General features: G+C 38.5%; 1 pseudogene; it reads right to left on the bottom strand.

Annotated features, from left to right (window-relative positions):
• Positions 1 to 7,326: 7,326 nt before the first annotated feature.
• LOC141552416 (small nucleolar RNA U3) lies at positions 7,327 to 7,413 on the bottom strand (annotated as a pseudogene).
• Positions 7,414 to 7,648: the final 235 nt, after the last annotated feature.

The raw sequence follows: 7,648 nt of genomic DNA, 5'->3' as shown, positions 1-7,648 counted from the left end.
ATCACTGTCAGAATTGACTGATCTTATTTTTATTATAAACCTCCCTCCCCAAAATTTGGATCAAAATCCTAGCGCTGGTTTGAATCCCCTCTGGACCTCAGTTTCCTTAGCTATTAAATTAAGGGATTGGTCTAGATGGCCTCTGGCCATCCAATAAAGAAACTGGACCTGGAGTCAGGAAGACGAGTTCAAATCCAGCTTCTGCTTGCATACTTCTAGCACCCACCTCCCAGGGTGGTTGTGAGGATAAAACATGATCAGGATTGTAAAGCTCTTAGCACAGTATCTGGCAATAAGCATGATGTAAATGTGAACTATCATGATTACAACTATGGTCCTACCAAACACTGCATTGATGGCCTTCCAGCCTCCACTCTGACCCAGATGATCCAGCAGCAAGTTTTCTTGCTCCATTCCAGGACTGGACAGAGCAAGACAAAGCTGAGCCTGCTATTGGTACTGTTACTGCACTTAATTAAGTAGTAGTTTTATGAGGTGGATGGCAATCCTCCAGGGGCTGATAGGAGACCACTGGATTTATGAAGCTTTTACTCCAAATTGAAAGACAAACCTTCCTGCTCCTCTCCTGAGCCACATGCACCTGGGTTTTTCCCAGGGCTATGTTCTTACCTGGCCATCCCCAGTTTCTAAAGCTCTTGGATACAAGACAGGACCAAGCAACAGAAGATTAACAGTTGAGGCAGGAAGAAGGAGAGGGCGTGTAAGAGCACCAGAAAAATCAGTCTTAAGCTCACTACTTTGGTGAGAAACCCCAGGGTTCTAATTTGTCATGTCATTTTATTCATTGTGAAATGAACCCGGCCCCTTTACCCCCACCCCCATCCCTAAGCCAGGATCTCAAAATCAAAAGTCATTCTGCTTTAAAGCTCCAATGACCAAGGAGTTGTTGGAAATTTAGCTTAGCCCTGTTTCTAAAATAACAATGGCAGTGTTCATTCTCTTAGGGGATCACAAAGGTAATTAATTTTCTCAGAAATTGCCTGCCATGGCCCTACTCAGAACCAACCCAAGCAGCCATTCCAGCAATAGGCTGGAATTTGTATATTCCCTCTGACTAGCTGGACTGAGCATTTCCCATTCAACATGTATTTATTAAGCATTTAATAGGTGTCAGTCACTGTGCCACGTGATAGTGATACAGAGGTAGAAATGAAACAATCCCTGCCCTCAAGGGGCTTATGTTCTGTTGGAGGTGGCGAGGAACAATACATGTGCAGGAAAGGGTAAATAAATCCAAAATATATACAAGGTAATTTGGGGCCAAGGGAAGGGCACTAAAAACTGGAGGCATCAGGAAAGCCTTCTCCTAAAAAGTAGCTCCTAATTTGAGGTAGAGTTGAGATGAGAATATATTACAGAGTGGGGATGAGAAGGGGGTGACAGTCTATGCAAAGGCCTGCCAGAGGTAGGAGATATAATATCTAAGCAATGGGAATGTAGCAAGTTGGCCAGTTTAGCTGGTAGTTTGGCCAGAAGTGCTATGATACTTGATGTACATTAATACACATATGTGTAATTTACATTACAAATACATGATACATATACTGGAATTATATATGTATCGTTATATTAGACACAAATTAATGTGTAAATATAAGTCTACACATTATTTGTAGAAGCAAATCATATATGTATACACACATAAATACATATATAAGCATACCCACTCCTATGGACATTTGTCTCTTTACACATGTACTACGGTTTGAGAACAGGACTGGCTCTCTCCTTACTTGGGGGATGGAAAAACGATCACATTTATTATCTGCACTTGTGCAGTATTTAAAATACAGCTTTGAATCTGTGCAGATTTTTTAACATTATTGGACCACTCGGGTTTTTAAAACCTGACTGACTCTCAGCCAGATTGCATCTGTTTGCATTGAAAGGGACCATTCTTTCACCCCTTCCCCACACACCCCTCCTTCAAGTGAAACTGGAGCTTTTCCCTTCCTGTAACTCTGGGCCTGCCAAGCCTTTCGGAGGTGCCTGAGCTCTTGGCTCCAAGGCCAAGCCCTGGGGCTATGGAGGGACCACGTGATGCTGGAGCAGCCACAGGACCCAGGTCCCAAGGTGGGAAACCGTTTGTCAACAGCTCTGATATTTACGACCATAAGGTTGGGCTGGTCTCACAGTGTAAAGCTATTGTTCAGACTACTAAACGTTTCAAGGAGTTACTTGTTTCTCTCCCTAAAGACTTCTCTTTTGCTCTTGGAGAAGAGTTTTTGTTTTTTTGTTTTTCCTCCAGGAAGTAATGAATCCGATGGCCATTTTGATTGGAAGATCAGGGAAGAGTGACTTGAACTTTTTTTCCCTAAAAACCACTTCTCCCCCATCTCTCTGTATCTCTCTGTCTCTCTGTCTCTGTCTCTCCCTCCCTCCCTCCCTCTCTCCCTCTCCCTTCTTCCCTTTCTCCTTCTCTCTCTCTCTCTCTCTCTCTCTCTCTCTCTCTCTCTCTCTCTCTCTCTCTCTCTCTCTCTCTCTCTCTCTCTTTCTTTTGTCTTTGTATCTCTTTCTCTCTGCCTTTCTGTCTGTGTCTATGTCTGTGTCTCTCTCTGTGTGTGTCTCTCTCTCTTTTTTTCTCTCTCTTTTAAGGGAAGGAGCACTCAGAGGGCCTGAGTTCAAATTCTGACTCTACCATTTGGATATATAGGTATCCACATAGGTATATTTGGACAAATCAGTGTGTAAATTGAAGTCTTCTGATCTGCCAAATGAGGGGGTTAGGACTTCTATGAACCCCAATCTTCATCCCCATCTCTAACTATTGTGCTATGATCTGAACTAGACTTGTCTCCTTAATGAATTTCTACTTCTTCTCTTTCTGCACTTCTGTGTTGTTGAACATTATACACTGTGTATGTTTTTTCTTAATTTAAGCTTACCTATAGTCAATCTTTTTAAAGCTGCTGCTTTAAGCAAAATATATCTGATCTTTCTGTGATCCTGAGCCTGCAAATGATAAATTTGAGATCCTTGTTGCTTACCTGCTTTCTGGTAAATATAACAATAGGGCATCTAGGAGGCACCATAAATAGAGAGCCCAGACAGAGGAGGATCCAAGTTCAAATATGACCTCAGACACTTATTAGTTATGTGATCCTGGGCGAGTCACTTTCCCTGATTTGCTTCAGTTTCCTCATCTGTAAAATGAGCTAAAGAAGGAAATAGCAAACCATTCCAGTGCCTCTGCCAAGAAAAAATGGGGTCACAAAGAGTTGGACATGCCTGAAAAATAATAACAGCCAATCCTTATGAACAATCTGATTACCATCCTAGATTTGAGGACCTAGCACAAGAGAATCACTTTTTACAATCATAGGATTTTAAATTTAGAAAGGACTTTAGAGATTATCTAATCTAATCTTTACAATTTATGGATAAGAAAAATTAGCCTCAGAGAAATGAAGTGCTTTGGCCAAGGCCACACTGAGAGGAAATGGTAGAATAGGGATTCAAATAGAAATCTATGTTTGAAATCTAGTACTTTTAATGAAATACTATACTTTCCTTTTCCAGCTCATTTTACAAATAAGGAAACTGAGGCATACAGGGTTAAAGGACACATAGGGTCACACAACTAGTAAGTCTCTGAGGCCATATTTGAATTCAGTTCTTCCTGACTCCAAGCCCAGCATTCTCTCCATCGCACCACCTAACTGCCCCATAAACCCACTTTTTAGATTAAGCCTATCATGAAACTATCTGTCTGTCTGTATTTATGCATACTTACATGCAACCAGGTGATATAATAAAACAATAAATTTGAAATCAAGAAGACCAGAGTTTAAACTGTGTCTTAGATATTTACTGTGTTACCCATTGACCTCTTAAGGACTCAATTTCCTCATCTGTAAAATGAGAGAATTGGATTTAATAATCTTCCATATCCCTAAATAAATGACCTCAGATCCTTTTATTAACATAATTGCTTTTGCAGGAACAAATTTTGATCCTGAGCACATCTAAAAGTTTCTAAGAGTGTTGGATAGGGTATGATGCTGGACTGAAGTAGCTGGACAACACTGATGACTTCCCAGTATCCCCACTTGACTGCACTTCACTTTGGCACCAGGTAATTCAGGACTTGGCCAGTTAGCACTGTTTGCTGGATTCCCACTATTATCCCCTTCTTCTGATACCTGGATTCTTTGTTCCCAGATGACCATTCCATTACTATTTCTCTCTCACTCTCTGACAACAACACCTTGTCCTCTTTGATGTATTCAAAGAAGACAAAACACAAAGCATCACAGAAAAAGCCACAACAGGTCAGAAAAGAGATTTATAAAATGCAGTTCTCATGGTGGAATCTTTGTACTAAATACACATTGTAATTTTTTTTTGAGATTCCCTCCTGCCTTCCTTCAAATCTTCTCAATCTTCTCCTTAATCCCTTGATACTTTCTCCTTAATCTTTTTTTTTCTATAGATTTGCCCGGCAAGGTTTTCTTGAACTGGCTTTTTCCCACTCCCCAATTTGTCAATGGAGACTTCAGGCTTTTGACTGGCAACCTATAACCTTCCATCTTTTCCATTTGGTCATCCATGGATATTTCACTTGAGAAAAATAGTGGTTGACCTGTGGACATCTTTACTTCCTCTCTTATCTCTTTCCTTTTTTTTACCTGAAACTCAAAGCTCTCTCCTCTTTCAAATCTCAGGTCTCAGGCCTCTGCTTCCCATCCCATCTAGCGGTTTGCCATCTTCTTAGACACTAACTGATTCTGCACTAGCATCTTCTGAGCCAGATCTCCAGAAATAAAGCTCCTAATCCCTGAGACAGCTAATTCAATCAGTTTTGGAATTCTTGCCCTTTAGCTGAGCTGCCCTGATGAATGAATGAATGATAACCCATCTAACCACTATGCCCAGCCATCCCCAGATCAGACATGATCAGTTCTCCACATGAGCTACCTTACAATTTCATTTTCTTCCTCCAATCCCTGCTCTGAACACAGTAATCAACCTTGATAGATCAATGTGCTATCCTGTGGGTTTTATTCCCTAACCCTTCTCAGCCTCTTCTGCTGTATTTGACACTGATGACCACTCTCTCTACTGATATTCTCTCTCCTCTACTGTAATATTACTCTTTTCTGATTCTCTTATTACTTGTTTTAACTATTTCATCTATATCTCTCTTTATGATTCTGTCCTAGGCCCTTTTGTTCTTGCCCTTTTTTGTATTATTTTGTATTCTCAATCTGATGAAGTTTATGGAGCCCTTCTCAGAATAATATTTTTAAATGTATAAAATAAAATACATAGAATTACAAAGGAAACCAACTGAAAGAGTTATCAAAATATTTAAAAGCATTTTCATGGACCTTAGATTAAGAATTCTAACATTCTCTTTCTCTTCCCCTTCATCTGCTTCCCGCTCTGTGTGTGTGTGTTTTGTGTGTGTGTGTATATCTTTCACATTCTTTCTCTCCCTCCTTTCTTCCCTTCCTCCATCTCTCTCTGTGTATCTGTTTCTGCCTCTTTCAAAAACCTCATTAGCTTTCATGAGTTTAACTATCATTTCTATAAAGATAACTCTTAGATCTCTATAACCAGTTGCAGCTTCTCCTCTGAGCATTAAAATCCACCAACACTAACTGTCTCTAATTCAACGTGTTGAAAATTGCTTATCTTCCCCTTTAAACTCGCCCACTTTCCTAACTTCTTTATTTATGTCAAAGGCACTACCATCCTTCTGGTCTCAAATTCAAAATTGCAGTATTTTTCCTGGTCCTCAGCATCCGATCAGTTGCCAAATCTTATCATTTTTTTTACCTTCAAAATATCTCTCACATCTGACCCCTTCTCTCCACTCACACAGCCACCATCACCTCTCGCCTAGGTTATTGCAACAGCCTCCTAATTGGTCTCACTGCTTCAAGTTTCTCAGTACTCTAGTTCATCCCACAAGCTGCTGCCAAAGTAATTTTCCTTAAATGTTGATCTGACCATGTGATTCTCCTATTCACCCACTTCCAGAGCTTCCTATTGCCTTTAGAATAAAGGATAAGTTTTGTTTCGTTTTTAAGGCCTTCACACGTAGACCCCAACTTAACTTCTCAGCCTTTTTGGAGATTATTGCCCCCGTCTTACACTCTACAATTTAGTCCAAATGGCCTTCTCTCTCTGCTTCACAGTGACCTTTCATCTCCCAACTCTATTCCTTTGCTGTGGCTAATCTTTCATGCCTTTATAGACTTCTTTCTTAGCTATAGTCCTATCTCCTATATGAAGCCTTTCCTAATTTCCACAAATGCTGGTGCCCTCCCTCTTAAGTTACCTTGTATTTAGCTATTGTTTATAAACATGTATAGTATAAATAGATGTAGATATGTATTTATTGTCCCCCCCCATTAGAATTTAATTCTTTACCAAGTAGGCATTTTTTTCATCCTTTGTACTTATAATCCAATACCTAATAACACAATTCCTGGTAAACAACAGGCAGTTAATAAATGCTTGCTAAGTGATTGAATGATTAAATGATTGATCATTGTGACACTCCAGACCAAATTCTCCCTCCCCATATGCATTATCTCCTACATTGGAGTAGACGTCCTGAAGGGCCTAATTCACTTTTGCATTCATAATATTTAATACAATGCCAAGCATTTAACTGGCTTTTTTCCCCCTTTCTATTATTTTCTGTTACTATTTATTTATTGGCATCTATAGTCTGGTCCTCAAGAAACCGTTCTCTTTACTTTTGCTTTGTCTTCTCTATTCTGGCTGGTCTTGCTGAAACAAATTCTATTAGTTCACATATTCCTTAGCTGGCTTAGACAGTAAAATAACTTTTTCAGTTCTACCCTCTAGATGGTCAAAGATTAATCTTTCAGGGTTCTAAATATATTTAATTACTCAGAGAAAACAGATCTAATGACTCTACCACATACTTCCTGGTGCTCAACTACTGGGTCTAATAACTTTATTTTCTTAGGATGATGTTAGTGCACATCTTCTCTCTTTTTCACATAGAAGAGATCCTATGTATTTTAATTACAATTACAAAAAAGAATGCATGTAACAAAAAATCATATTCTCACCTTTCTGCCTCTCACTCCCAGTTTGTTAGGATTATCAAACAAAATGATAATTTCTTATTTTAAGATGATAAATCAATGTACACCTTATCTCTTTTTTACATGGAAGAAATACTATAGACCATGTATTTTAATTATAATTACCAAAAAGAACATGTGTAACCAAAACAAAAAAATCAACATATTCTTCCTTTTCTTTCTCTCTCTCACTCACTTCTAGTTAGTTAGAGTTATCAAACTATGAATGCTCTTACTAGCCTGTAGGCTCCATGAAGACAGAGTAATATGTTTTTTAAAATACATATACACATACTATAGAAATGATCCCTGAAAGTATAGTCTTAAAAAAAAAGAAAAAGAAAAGAAAACACATATACATACAATCACACAAACACTTATTAGTATTAGTATGTGTGTTTGTATACATATGTATAATATATACAAATAAGTATATATAATAGTATATATACATACCATTTATGTACATACATATATATATACACATGATATATATTTATATTCATATATATATTTCCCCTATCAGCACAAGTAGGTATTTAATAAATGTTCATTGAACT

This window comes from Sminthopsis crassicaudata, chromosome 1, assembly GCF_048593235.1.
Source record: "Sminthopsis crassicaudata isolate SCR6 chromosome 1, ASM4859323v1, whole genome shotgun sequence".
In the NCBI taxonomy this organism is placed as follows: domain Eukaryota; kingdom Metazoa; phylum Chordata; class Mammalia; order Dasyuromorphia; family Dasyuridae; genus Sminthopsis; species Sminthopsis crassicaudata.
The sequence above is the reverse complement of the archived record's forward strand: the minus strand, read 5'-3'. Positions and strand labels throughout refer to the sequence as shown.